At 43.2% G+C, this 12307-nt stretch overlaps 1 protein-coding gene across 4 annotated transcripts in view; it reads left to right on the plus strand.

Annotated features, from left to right (window-relative positions):
- The window catches only part of CFAP276 (cilia and flagella associated protein 276), a 494385-nt gene that overhangs the window by 351242 nt on the left and 130836 nt on the right, over positions 1-12307 (plus strand). The gene's annotated exons all lie outside the window — the stretch shown is intronic.

Genomic DNA, 12307 nt, shown 5'->3' on the forward strand with positions numbered 1-12307 from the left:
TTTCCGGTATTGTTGTGGGCCCTTTTGAAGGTGAGAGGGAGGTGAAGTTTGCACTGAATCTGTCAGGATGTTGGCAATATCAGTAGGTTCAGTATATTTTGTGCTATTTTGCACTAGCTCAGAGCATATCTGCGAGTTGCCACTTAGATTCTTAACATAGCTAAAGAAGGCTTTGTAGTTGTCTTTCGAATCCTTGACTATTTTTCTTTCGAAGTTAGACTTGGATGATTTTATGAGGGACCTTAGTTTCTTACTGATATTGATCAGGGATGTCTTTCCTTCTTGGGATTTTCTTTTTTTCTGAACTAGTTTCCTCCTTCTGTTGTATAACCTGTTTATGGCAGGGGTCCACCAGACTGGTTTCCTTCTCTTAGGGGAGTGAGTCTTTGTTTTGCTAGGGATGGCACGATCCATGCATCCTTGTAGGAGCTCATAGAGTGCAATTGTAAAGGATTCTGCATCTTGGGCAGTGTTATCCTTTAGCATGGGGGCTGTGAAACTTACCACCTCTGCCTTAAGTAAGGTGAAGTTTGCTTTAGAAAAGTTTTTCACTGTGGTTTCCTTGGTTGGGGGTGGTGGTGTGGTGTGGACATCCAGGGTGATTAGTTTATGGACTAATCTAACCAGTGATGGGTTGACCTCATATTGCAACAGTGATCATAGGTAGGGCATATTAGGATTACTAGTGAGTTACCACCAGGGTTAGGACTACATCTCTTTATTTTTAATGTATTTATAAACAGCAGTTGAAGAGTTTAGAAGGAAAATATGTCTTTGTGCAGATGATACAAATATATGAAAATGGTACAGAATATGTACCAGCAGCCATACAAAAAAACTCGAAATACCCTAATACATATAAGGACATGATAGAAACTTTAAGGAAAATTAAGCATATAACCAGCATGGAAAGAGTTAGTCCTGACTGTAGTACTAATGATCCAGTTTGAGTAGCAAACCTGAGTGCTGGAGAAATTAGGCAACGGAGATGGATATGAATAGCTGATGCTATTTCAATTAATTCAGGAGAAGGAGCAAAGGGACTCCCTGAAAGGAGCACCTCCTGGTAGAGACTGGTGGGTGTGCTCAAGGGAAGCAATGTAGGGTGACTGTGAGAAGCAGCACACAGGCATGTGCATGGTATGAAGCACTCCTGCTGTGTGTAAAGATTCACTATGATCACACTACATTTAAATACATTGGTTGCTGTGCTGAGATGGCAAACTATATATGACATGCTGTGATAGTTTCATGTTGTGATTTAATAACTTCATATTCATTTCTAATATTGTCACATAGACATTTGAAAAATGATATGCCATTCATGTTATTTATACTAACTGCGGTGGTGGTGCTGCGGTAGCGTTGTTGCCTCACAGTAAGACGTCCTGTTCGATTCTCAGCTAGAGCGTCTTCTGTGTGGAGACATGCGTGAATGGACGTACCTTTGTTGAAGGTTGTGCGTCAGGGCCGGCAACTCGGCACGTAAAAATCTACTGCCAATCATTAGCGGGCCAGAGTTCCACTGTGGCGACCCCTAACAGGGAAAGGCCGAAAGACACAACAACATTCATGTTATTTATAAATACAACAGTAATTATAATAAAACTATAACTTATGTACACACCTTGCACTCTCTACTTTTGTGTACACACCTTGCACGCTTCACTTTTGTCTACCCACCTTGCACTATTTACTTTTGTCCACACACCTTGCACTCTTCACTTTTGTGTACACACCTTGCACTCTTCACTTGTGGCATGTCATCTCTTTTTTAATTTATTGATGTGAGTTTATTCTTGCAGTTGTCATTCACAGGAAAACAGCCCATTAAATCCAAAGTCTGAAATACTGCCTGTATGGACATTGAATGAACCCCCTCACAAAAGATTGAATTTTCCAAAATGCTATCAAATGTTTAAATAAACAATGTTACATTGTCCTATCTTGCCTTCATTCTTGCAATGATAGGTTCGGAGCCGATCCTCAGCTCTGACTCAGCCGAATACTTAGCTGAAAGTCTCAAACCTGGCTCATGGCAAGAAGGTATCCCACAATGCAGTGGTGTAATTCCCCAGATCTTGTTTGCCTAATTACGAGGTTGGATGTGCTTATCTTGGCCGTGGCGAAGTTGTGTAAAGTCTTTTCTATTACCTTTGTCTAAACTTGTTATATTTGCATATATTTAGCTTTTATTATATTAGATTTAACTCGTTGTGCCTCCTTGCTGCTCTTTGTTAAATAGTGATAGTTTTTTCCCCTTTAGCACAGCTTTTGCTGTCGCTTTGTAGGCCCCCTTTGGTATACCGTGTAGTGGTTGTTCGTCTGTTAGTCTCTTTATAGCTCGTTTAAGTTAGAGAGCTATTTGCCCATTTAAGTTAGAGGGCTTGTACTGTTTTTATTGTTTTGTCTGGAAAATGGAACCATTTGAGTTAGAGGTTCTAATTTCTTCCCCTGGTTATTACTCCTTGTGTTGTCCTGTAGTAACTTTTGGTGAAGCTTTAGCCATATTAGTCTTGGATAAAAACTTTCTTGTTGTTGCTTTCGCCTTTAGGTTCTTAACTTGAAAATGTCCAAAGACCAAAAAGAGAGAGAACATAAGCCTTCAGGCTTTAAGAAATGTCAAAAGTGCTCGCAAAAAATGCCCATCATGGATGGACATGTTATTTGTGTTTATTGCCTTGGTGCTATTCATCTCCAAGAAGATTGCACCTTTTGTCTTTATTTTAGTGCTAGAGTACTTCAGGAAAGGAGAAACAAATTGACTCTGAAAGGACTCTTAAAGCCTTCTTTTGAGGAAGCCATCCATAGTTCTTCCTCCTCTTCTTCATCTCCTTCCTCAAAAAAGGATAATTCTCAGAAAAGACAATCACCAGCAACATCGACTCAATCGGAGCCGCCAGTCAAACTTCTTAAAATTTCAAAGGCCACTACTTCCTCAGCTCCACAGTCCTCGGAGATGTCAGATGTCTTTTTGGTTGACAGGCCTGGTACTTCGGCTCCAAAGCCTTCGGAGCCACAAGATACTTCCAGTCGGCGCCAGTCCATTAATATTTCGCCGGTTTCTCCGACGTTGAGATCACCAATCCTTCATAGGTCTCGCTCTCCTTCACTATCTTCCAGGTCTACCAGAAGTTTATCAGATGATGACATGGAACGGGTGGTGCGCAGACTCCTGAAGTCGCTGGCGCTGACTAAATTATTCTCGGCTCCCACCCATTTGGTCTCAGAGCCTAGTGTACCCACTGTTGTTCCTCCTCCAAGCCAAGCTGGTCCTTTGGAGCTGGAGTGCTTGGTACCACTTACTGTGGACCCATCGGCTCCGGGCCCCCCTTCGGTGTTCATGGAGGGACATCTGCTTTGACTCTCTTGGTGCCGTCTGGGGAGTCAGGGAGCCAGGGTTTCCTGGTCGGCCCTGGGGGGGGGGGGGTTCTCGGCCCCAATCTTTGGTGCCAAGTCTACCCCTCGGAGAATTGGCCTGGGTTAGCTCGGCTCCCACATTGGTCTCGGGTCCAATCTTGTTGGTTCTGTTGCCTTCCTCTGTCTCTTCGGAGTTGGGGGCGTCTTCGGAGCTGGTGGGATCTGCCTTTGAGCTGATGGAGTGTTGTCTACCCATTCACCACCACAGAAGGATACCAGTACTCATTCCCCTAAGGCACCGGCTACTGTCTCAGCAACACCCATTCAACAGGATAGCAGAGATCCAGAGCCTCAGGATCCCCCAATGGGTGAACCCCTCTCCTCCGAGGCCTCCCCAGAATATCCTTCTGAGGAGCCACCTCGGAAGAGAACCTGCAAGAGGAAGCATGTTGATTCCCCAGATGAGTCCATCACTTCAGACACTGACCTCGATGAGTCGGAAGGGTCCCCATGGTCATACTCTGATGATATCTCCTTTGCAGATATTCTAGAGATCCTCAAGCAAAGAGGCGGCTGGCAGGCCACCACTCCTTCTGATGAGGAGTCAGTGTACCTGAAGGCCTTTGGGTCTCAACCTTCAGCATCTTGGGGGTGTCTGCCTTTCAATATGCTAATGGACCCAGTTAGTCAAAAGGCATGGGAGTCACCTGACACTATGGAACCAGTCACTAGGAGGCCAAACAAATTTTTGTCAGCTCCTTCGGGCAAGAAGTTTCTAACTAAGGGGGTACCTGTAGATGCTATGGTAGTGCAGCAGCCACCAAGAAGGAACTTAGAGACTTCCTCATCTGTTCATTCTCCGAATAAAGATTCTCGAATGATGGACAGATACGGCAAGCGTGTCTTTTCTTCAGCGACTTTCTCACTGCGCTCGCTGAACTGCTTATCCCACTTTACAAGGCTACAGAGAGATCTCCTGAAAGAGCTAGGAGATACTCTACAAGGTTCATCAGCTGCGGGGGTGAACGAGAAGGTCTCCTCCCAGCTGTCCACCTTAAACTCCATTGTCAACTCCTCCATGAGGCTCATATTCTATGCAGCAGATGGAGTGAGCAGGGCAGCGGGTTCTGGAGTCTTCCTTAGAAGACACTACTGGATGTGCTTATGGAATTTTGCAGAGCCCTTTAAGTCTACTTTTACTAATGCCCCTTTTGATGGTTCCTCACTCTTTGGACCCAAAGTAAAAGACACCTTAACCCAGTGCGAGCATGAAGGGAAAACCCTCTCTGCCATTGGAGTATGTTTTTCTGTACCTTCAAGACCTTATCCCAAAGGCCAGAAGAGCAGAAAGATGTGGTTCAAAAGATCCTAGAGATTTTTCCAGGACGCGTGGTGTGATAACTTCCCCAGGGGCAGAGGGGGAGGTAATAATGGTAGACACCACCCCAGAGGTAGAGGGGGCCCGCAAAACCAGGGTGACCATGATTCCTTTTGTGGACGCCCTTATCAGCGCTCCTGAAAGAAGGCCCGACTGCTCTACTCTGGAGGCAGTCGGGGACGTTTATCAATGTACCCTGAAACCTGGCAAAATATTACAAATGACAAATGGGTACTAAATATAATATCCAGAGGATACTCCATCCCTTTTTCCAACCCTGTTCCACAGACCAAAACAATCCCAGATGTTCCACCCAATCTAAGGGAACAAGCAACTATAGAGATTCAAACTTTGCTCCACAAAAGAGTCATCCAAGAAGTCCCTGCAGACCAAATAGGATTCAGAACTTACTCAAGATTCTTTTTGGTGCCAAAAAGAACAGGGGACTGGAGGCCCATATTAGACCTAAGCAAGTTAAACGAATCTGTCAAGAAGTCAAAGTTCCGAATGGTGACTCTGCAGTCTATACTTCCCTTTTAGGGAAAGACTATTGGATGTGCTAGATAGACCTTCAAGATACTTACTACCACATAAAAGTGGGCAGGACATCAAGAAGGTACTTACACTTCTGGCTGGGAGCCAGCCATTACCAGTTCAGAGCTCTGCCCTTTGGTCTCACAACAGCCCCCAGATTGTTCACCAAATGTATGGCAGTAGTCATGGCTCACCTGAGACGTTTAGGATTCTGTACGTTTCCCTATCTAGACGACTGGCTCCTATCTGCCACCACCAAGCATCTCCTACAAGCCAGGAACCTAACTTTAGACATCTGCAATCAGTTGGGCATTACAGTAAATTTTCAAAAATCTGCCTTGTTGCCCTATCAACATATTACATTCATAGGTGCACATCTAGACACTTCATCTATGGTAGCACGTCTTCCAACAGAAAGAGTTATAGCACTCAGACAGCAAATGCTTCACCTCCTTCCCAAGACCAAAGTGAAAGCAAAGATAATTCTAAGGTTACTAGGAACAATTGCCCCCACGATTATATTAGTCCCACTTGCCAGAATGCACATGAGGATTCTTCAGTGGCTATTGTTCTCCCAATGGTCACTTCAGGAGCTTCCGATGTCTCAACTGATCAGAATAACAGAATCTTGCAAGAACAACTTAAGATGGTGGATACACTCCACTCGTGACAATAGGCAGACCTTTCATTCCACATCAACCAATAGCTACAGTTACCACAGACGCTTCCCAGATAGGGCGAGGCGTTATCTGGGAAGAACAGTCCAAGGTACATGGCAAGAACACAAAGCTCACTTGCATATAAATGTTCTAAAGATGAGCGCAGTGCTTCTTGCATTGCAAGCACTTCAAGACTCTCTCCCTCTAGGGACTATTACGATACAGTCAGACAATATGTCTGTGGTTTAGTACATAAACAAGCAGGGGGGAACCAGATCTTACCTCCTTTGCCGAGAAGCCCTAAGAGTGTAGCAATGGGCATTTTTTTCCCAGCGCTTTCTAATTGCAATGCACATTCCAGGGAAGTCCAACGTGATAGTGGACAAGATGAGCAGAGCAATCCTAATGCCCCACGAGTGGTCTCTCAATCACAATGTAGCGGAAATGATTTTCCAAACATGGGGACAGCCTTGCTGTGATCTCTTTGCCGCTCCCATGAATGCCAAGTGCAGCAACTTCTTTACCCTAATTCCCCCCTCTGGGGGAGACAGCGGGAGACTCTCTTGCTCACGATTGGCCCTCTTGCTCACGATTGGCCCTCGGGACTTCTTTATGCCTTTCCTCTCATACCCAGAGTAATTCAGAAAGCACAATGCTCGGGAAGCAGGTTAATTCTCATTGCTCCTTACTGGCCTTGCCAAGTTTGGTTCCCCTTCCTTTGGCCACATCTTCAGGAGAATCCGTGGATTCTGGACCCAGTGCCAGATCTGCTGACTCATATGTCAGGAGAGCTTCATCCTTCTCTCCACACCCTAAAACTGACAGCTTGGCTGCTCCACTTCCCAGTTTAGTCAGGCTTCACAATTTTACTCCTACAGTTAGACATATCTTAATGTCCTCGCATAAAGCTTCTGCTAGAAAGCTGTATTCTAGTAAATGGAAGAGGTTTTCCCTTTGGGCTCAAGACAGGAACATCGATTATTTTTCTGCACCTTTTCATTCTATTTTGGAATTTTTGGCGGAATTGTTTCAACAAGGCTCAGCTGCAGCCACATCAGGGTTTAACTTACTGCAATTTCAAATTTTCACATTTGTGATTCTACTTGCAACTTAATGTTACATAGGTTGTGTAGAGCCTTCTTAAAAGGTGCCTCCTTATTAAGACCTCCCTTTAAGGAACCCCTTTCTCCTTGGGATCTAAATTTTGTTTTGTCTCATCTCACTTTGCCACCTTTTGAGCCCTCTTCATCTTCAGACCTCAAGTTCCTTTCCTGGAAGACCTTCTTTCTAGTGGCTATAACGTCTGCTAGAAGGGTATCAGAGTTGTAAGCTCTGTCTATTAAACCGCCATATTTGATTTTTCATAAGGACATGGTATCCTTACGTACAAACCCATCCTTTCTACATAAAGTCTCTTCTCCAAACATAAACCAATCTATAGAACTGCCAGCGTTCTTTCCTAATCATAGCAACAAGGCAGAGTACAAATTACATCAACTGGACATGCATAGACAACGTAGATTCTATTTGCACAGGACCAAAGACTTCAGAAAATCTGACTAATTATTTGTATCCTTCTCTGATGCAAAAAAAGGAACCTCCGTCTCAAAAAACTACTCTTTCCAATTGGCTTTCAAATTATATTACATTCATCTATAACTCAAATCACAAAGATTTACCTTTCAAAGTGAAAGCTCATTCCACTAGAGCAATTTCTACATCATCTGCTTTTCAAGCCAGAATTCCCATAGATAATATTTGTGCAGCAGCTACCAGGTCTACTTTACATACTTTTATCACTCATTACAAAGTGGATTTGGCCTCCAGGGACAGGGCATCTTTTGGTTTCACGCTGCTTAAAGGTGTACTCCCATGAGCCACCCAGGAAAACGGTGCTAGGGACACTGTCCCATCATTGTAAGAATGAAGGCGAGATAGGACAACATAACATAAAGACGTTATGTACTCACCATAATGTTCCATGTTTGTTGTCCATCTCGCCATTCATTCTTACGAACTCTCCCTCCTTCCCCCTGCCAAAGACTCCTTGTGGACCTGGTAGGTATTTTTACTACTTTCAGGAGTTCTTTGTCTCAACTTGTTCTCCTTCCAGTACGTATAGTTTGGATTTGGATATATGTATATATGTATATGTTTGTAGATATGTATATAGTGTACATATCCTTCAGTAGTAGCAGCAAACAAGATCTGGGGAATTACACCACTGCATTGTGGGATACCTTCTTGCCAATAGCCAGGTTTGAGACTTTCAGCTAAGTATTCAGCCAAGTTGGAGCCGAGGATCGGCTCCAAACTTATCATTGTAAGAATGAACGGCGAGATGGACAACAAACATGGAACATTATGGTGAGTACATAACTTCTTTTTTCCCTGATTGTTTGCTCTTTACTGGAGTAACTTCAGATGTGTTGGTTGCTCATTTAGTATGCATACAGGCACAGGTCAGACCTCTCAACTGTCCCTGTTTTGAAGAAAAATCCTTATTTTCAGGTTTAATTTACCCCAGCACATGATGTACCATTTTCTGGAGGTATATCCCTATTTTTATTTTTGAGTTACCCCTTCCCATGATTTTGAATCCCCATCATCATCTTCATCTTACATGATATGAGGCTGCCTAGTACACAGAGGAGCGCATCAAATTTGGGGCTATGTGACCAACATACTAGTGGCATCAATAATTCAATGAAAGAGGACACACATCTTTCATTCACTTTTTCTGAATGCAAAAGTAAATGATCATGTGTGGTAGATTTTTGCAATCCAGTTCATTAAAGTCTACAAATTTAACACTGTCTCTTTGGGAATATGCATATACTCATTTTTGTCACCCTCTGCTTTTTAAATGTGTGTTTCTGATAGTATCCACATTCCTACTGGAAGCAAGAGGAGTTATGTGCTATTTGGTATTCAGATGTTATGCTGGTCAGATATCCAGAATTTTGGTTGGAGCTACCTACATTTCATAGGCCTTTGTACCCATTTTCATTGTCTTCAGGCTGCGAGGTATAGCACAAGTATAGATTTTGAATTTAATGCCATTTCTGTGTTTCTATTCTTACTCAATGGTTTCAAACCAGTATATTTAGAAGTGTACGCATGGGGCTGGTGTTCTCCTTAACCCCTCAAACCAAAATAAGTTTAATTTGTTTTGTATTGGGTTTCAAGCTGCAGAAACAAAATATAATAGACTAGTCTGTAGCTATTACTGTTATAAGCATCCGCAATTATAAGCATGTAGGAGAATTGAAAATGTATTGCTGTACTCAGCAAATTCATGCATTTATAATTTTGGGTGCGTCCACCAGAAAAATCCAACTCATGTTTGTCTAAGTCTGATATTTTGTTTTAAGCTGGTGCATGCTTCATGTAAGGGAGCTGTGCTCCTTTTAACACCCACCCCCAACAAAAGTAAACATTTCAATAATGGAAGAACTGGGTGCTTAAAAAATCAAGTTGCTTGCAACCTTACAAAAGTGCTGAGGAACTGTGAGTGCTTAAGGGGGTGGCATTCCACCTTACATGGATTTATACACTCATGCAATCCTTTTCAGTTGTAGTTATATACATTTAATTTTAATAAGGACTGCTACACTGAGTATAGGTTCATTCACTGGATGTAGTTTGGAAGTGGACAACATGATAGTAAGTAGGCGACTGAATATATTGTGTATCCAAGGGTCAAGGTGGAAGGCAGTGCAGCAAAGCCACAGTGTCTACTACATGGGCGGAACAGACTAGAAATGGTGTGGAAATTTTGGTAATCAGGATTCTTCTGAAGACTATGGGGGATGTAATCAGAATCAGTAACTGATTTGAGGTAGTCAGACTCCAGTGTAAAGATACATCAGTCTTCATGGTCTCAGTCTCTGCTCCACAGCAGGGCTGTGATGGTGAGGAAAAGAGGACATTCAGACAGTAGTGACAGGATCTCCTTGATAGTGAAGGATAAAATGAGTTGGTTTTGATAAGAGGGAGTCTGAATACTCATACTGAGGCAGAAAACAGGATATGAGGATTGCCTGGGTCCTCATGGCTGGTGCAGTAAGAATATTGTAGACTTCTGAATACCATATTGCTTAAGGGTGGCCAACACATGCTTTTTCAAGATCTTCACAAGATCATCTACAAGAGTGGTCAGTGTGCAACTCAGGTAGACTTCCTCCTAATGAGGAAAGAACACTGGGTTAAAATAAGACATTAAAACAGTCAGCCTCCAACACTAACCACTGGTGGCCACAATCCTCTGCAAGCAGAGACTGCTCCAAGTTCATCAGAGATTAGACTGCAAGTAGAGAATGCTCTGAGTTCGTCAGAGACTAGGCTGCAAGCAGAGAATGCTCTGAGTTCGTCAAAGACTAGGCTGCAAGCAGAGAATGCTCTGAGTTTACCAGAGACTAGGTTGCAAGCAGAGAATGCTCTGAGTTCACCAGAGACTAAGCTGCAAGCAGAGAATGCTCCGAGTTCGTCAGAGTCTAGGCTGCAAGCAGAGAATGCTCGTCAGAGACTTGGCTGCAAGCAGAGAATGCTCCGAGTTCGTCAGAGTCTAGGCTGCAAGCAGAGAATGCTCGTCAGAGACTAGGCTGCAAGCAGAGAATGCTCCGAGTTCGTCAGAGACTAGGCTGCAAGCAGAGAATGGTCGTCGGAGACTAGGCTGCAAGCAGAGAATGGTCGTCGGAGACTAGGCTGCAAGCAGAGAATGCTCTGAGTTCGTCAGAGACTAGGCTGCAAGCAGAGAATGCTATGAGTTCATCAGAGACCAGGTTGAAGACATGGAAGTTGACTGGAGCAAAAATACAGAAGTTCAAGGAAAGACTTGAGACAACAGCACCTCAGGAAGAAAGGAAATAGGAGGAGTTGAAGACGAATGGCACCATTTTAAAACGACACAACGATGACATAATAGTTATGTGGTCGAGCCAGGTATGGAAATAAGATACAAAGGTAAAGCTGGTAGCGGAAGTAAGTCCAGGAAGTTATTAAAAGAAAAGAGTGTAAGAAGAAGCTAAAATCAACGGAACAGAGAAATGGGGATACAGGCTGGCTAACAAAGAGGCTAAGAGAGCAGCTGCAATAGCCAAGAAAGAATCGGAGATAGTCTACCAATTTCTGGAAAGTTGCTCAGCATATGACACAAAGAAGCTATATCAGATTGCAAGGCAATGAAGAAAGATAAAGAAGAGAGTTAGCAGATACCATTCTTAACCAATGATCCTAGTGCCCTGCTGATCAGTCCAAATGACATCAAGGGCAGATGGAAGAAATACTTCAAAAAGCTTCTATGAAGAAACACTTATAGAAGCTGTCCTGCAGGAGGAAGGAGGACCCAGCCTAGAAATACAAGGTGTACTAAAGGAAAATAAGTCAGGGAAAGCAACAGGCTCAGATGTCACTGCAGATGTAATTAATATGTTGGGGGTCTTGGGCTATAAAAAGAAGTTATGTACTCACCATAACATTCCATCTGAGTTGTCCATCTTCATTTATCTATGATCAATTGGTTCGGTTTCAAGAATCAGAACTGTGTCTCTGCTATTTCTACAGCTTGCGGAGGCCAAAAACTCTCAAACTTCAACCCTACCCACAATGTATCTCTCCTAGTCGCCTCAAATCAAGTTTGCAGATTGTAGAAAAACAGACATAAGAACAGAAGGCCTGATGAAAACCATAACTTCTGTGTAACCCAAGTCAAAACGGAGGTATGTCCATATCCGTTCCTCCAGAGGACATTCAAAAGGCTGGGTGAAGAAGGGAAGGGGAGTCAAGGATAATGAAGACGGGAAACTCAGATGGAACATTATGGCCAGTACAGAACTACTTTATCTGAAGCTGTCAGTCTTCACTTTATCCTTGACCAATGGGACAGAGTCCCCAGCTACCTTAGATCTTGGGCAGACTCAAGGAAGGATATTCCTGAGCACCATTGAACCAAAGATGCTCTTCCCATGGAGACCAGATCCAGTTTGTAACGAGTAATAAAAGTATAAGGAGAAGTTCAAATCGCTGATGCACAAATGCCATCCGTGGAAGCTCGAGACTGAAAACATACTGATGTAGCTGTAGGCCTTGTAGCGTGAGCCATTACAGATCTAGCAAATCAATTTTCCTTTGTCATAAATGAAGAATGTACAGCCTTTTAGCCACCTGGCTAAAGTTACTTTGCCGACTGGTCTGCCAGTCTTGGTACTTGAGACAGAAACAACCATTGACTGATTTTTCAAATATCTTTTGTTTTGTGCAGGTAAAAACGTAACTGCTTATGAACATCTAGTAAGTGCATGGAGTATTCTCCTTTATGGGAAAGGATACTGGAAGATTAATAGTTAGATTAATATTAGTGTCTGATACTACCTTA

This window comes from Protopterus annectens, chromosome 7.part0, assembly GCF_019279795.1.
Source record: "Protopterus annectens isolate FY-2018-M chromosome 7.part0, PAN1.0, whole genome shotgun sequence".
Taxonomy (NCBI): domain Eukaryota; kingdom Metazoa; phylum Chordata; order Ceratodontiformes; family Protopteridae; genus Protopterus; species Protopterus annectens.